General features: G+C 32.2%; 1 protein-coding gene across 3 annotated transcripts in view; it reads right to left on the reverse strand.

The window, feature by feature from the left end:
• Positions 1-2895, reverse strand: part of LOC111617767 (growth arrest-specific protein 8-like) — a 71985-nt gene that overhangs the window by 46474 nt on the left and 22616 nt on the right. The window lies entirely within an intron of this gene.

Below are 2895 nucleotides of genomic sequence, written 5' to 3' on the forward strand. Positions count from 1 at the left end.
ACACAAAACACAATTCTATCAGAAACACAAATAAATGACATTAGTAGAAACACAAATAAATGACATTAGACAGCAATTAGGCAGGCTGACACAATACACTAAAAACAACATAACACCCAAATTAAAGAAACAACTCAAAAACATTTTCAAGAACATCACAACACACACATTACAGAATACATCGATACACTAAAACAAAAACTCGCAGCTAAAGCACGTAGACTCAAACGATACAAAACATGTACACTACAAAAACAACAAAATAAGTTATTTACAAACAACGAAAAAACTTTTACAGACAAATTAGTACCAAAACAAACACTGATACACAGCACAGTGGCACACCAACAGAAGAAGAACTCACAATGAAAAGAACTCTCATTGCAAAAATTTATTCTAGCACTTACTGGCAGAAATATGTCTTACTTTAAATAAACTGAAGGAAAAACTAGAAACACTTAAAGAAAACTTAAAATAAACTGTATTTTAAAAAAATTTCAAATTAATTTCTGTGTTGTTATTATTTTAAAAAGTATAATAAAAGTATTTGTAATCTGAAAATAATTCCATTTTATTCTATAATCTTAATTTACTTCCAGTATTAATAATAAAACTATTTGTGTAATCTTATCAATAAAAACCTTTTCAAAATAATTTTAGTGTTATATTATTTCAAATTACCACTCACTCTGAAAAAATATTTATATTAAAACTTGTTATTGACAAAATTTTGTCAATGCAACTTAATATTAAAATTATCAATGCAACTTAATTTTATAGTAATAAAAATATTATCAGAACAATTTAATTTTATTTGAAATTGTGATCTGAAATAATTCCACTTATATAATTTACTCGAGTAATATTCTCAACCGTAATATTTTTCATTAGAAGTTTCAACAAGATGAATTGTAAGTATATATCCAGTTGATATTATCTAAAAATTAATTTTGTAGTCGTGATCTGATAAAAAATTATTTTGTGATTAGAGTATGTCAAGATTTATATTGAATTACCTAGAAAAATTAATTTTGTGATTAGAGTGTCAAACTTATACAGTAGAGCATCGATTATCCAACTCAATTGGGGACTCAGGTTGGTCGGATAACTGGAAAAATTGGATGACCGAAAAAAATGAAAAAAATACATTATTAGTATAGTATATTAGTATATCTCATGTAATTAGTATATTAGTATATCGCTATTAACCAACTTCGTGTTGAATTTTCATCAATGTTAAGCCTAACAATTTTTTTTTTTAAATAATAATTGTTGCTATTATATCGTTAAAAATTATTTTAAAATTATTTTATTGCTCACAAAACAAACAACCATTCATAATTAGAAAATTAAGTCTCGTTCAAATGGCCTCCCTTCAATGGTCGAGCCGTGTTGCCAGCTAAAACATGCAAAAATTTAACAAAAATAATATTAAAGCAGCCAAGTATTACATAGCCAAATATTGTAGTGCCACATCACTAGCGGACATTTGAAATTTGCCGACTAGAACAGTCGGTTAACCAATGTGACGGTTAATCGGGGATTGGATAATCGATGCTCTACTGTACTACTATTAATGGAGTTTTTGATAAAAATTAGAGTTTTATTAATCTCCCAATATGGCTGTCCAGAAAGTTATTGAGAATTGGGAAAATTTTGGGAGATTTTTCTTTTTTTTTAATTTTTGCTAATTTTTGAGTGTTTGTGATTAAAATTTGGATCATTTTTGCTTAAAATTAGGTATTTTTTGATTAAAAAAAGACGTTTTTAAATCTCTCAATTTGGCTCTCCTAATTTAAAATCAATTAATTTTTTAGATACAGTGGTACCTCAGGATACGAAATTAATCCGTTCCGACACTGAGATCGTATCATGAAAATGTCGTAAGGTGAATCATTTTTCCCCATACGATTACATGTAAAACCAAATAATTCATTCCAACACGAAAAACATACTCAAATTAAAGCTAAGTAATACATTAAAGGTGCCCACCAGTGGCCGAGCGGTCTTCGTACCCTAAACACTGGGAGTTCGGTCGTGGGTTTGCGCCGCGATCGGACAGGCTGGCTGCTTGGAGTTTTCCGGGTTTTCTCCTTGCTGTTAACGACTAAATAGGAGGCCAGTTCCCCATAAAAGTCCTCCTGGAAGGCATTCTTTCCCCTCGCGTAACATTGTGCCCCAGAGAAGGCAACGTGAAACCACTCTGGGTACTAACCTTCCCTAGTAAACACCTTGGCGTATTATTAATCTGCGCTGGGTGTCACCGACGTCAGTAATCTGATATGGCACGAAGAAGGAAGAATACATTAAAAATTAATAATAACTATAGTAAGGAAAACACTGAAAAATGAGTTTTGTAGTTGTAAATGTCTTACATTCTTGACACTGGATCCATTCTTCACCAGAACGTGAGTTAGAGTAACGGTCACAGCAGACTAAACAATAATACTCTAAACTATCCTCTTCATTCTCAGAACTTTCACTGCTCATTTGTACAACCTGTCGTTTAATGGACTTCCTCTTTCCTTTTCCTTTTAGCGTTCTCTTGTCGTTCCCTTTTATTTTATTCCCTTGATTTCTCTTTACCCTTCCCTTTCCTTTATTTTTTCTTACTTCTTCATTATCAATGCTTACCTTCCTTTTTTTGCTTTGCTCTTCTGCCAGGGCTTGTTTCTCAGGAGTGTCTGTTAAAATTGCGGATTTTCTACGACATCTCTTGGTCGTTCCACTCCGTGGTGGTGCCTTTGGAAAGGGACGAATTGCTTCTGGGGAGAAAGGAACATCCTTTCCAAGTCCTTGTACAACACCAGAAGTTGTAGACAAATTTACAACTCCTGATGGCCCTGGTTGATCCAAGATTTGTCTTTCGTCAATAATGCTTACAGTTTCACGTGC

The sequence above is a fragment of the Centruroides sculpturatus genome, unplaced genomic scaffold (genome assembly GCF_000671375.1).
Source record: "Centruroides sculpturatus isolate CEXI.00-Female unplaced genomic scaffold, Cexi_2.0 scaffold1749, whole genome shotgun sequence".
In the NCBI taxonomy this organism is placed as follows: domain Eukaryota; kingdom Metazoa; phylum Arthropoda; class Arachnida; order Scorpiones; family Buthidae; genus Centruroides; species Centruroides sculpturatus.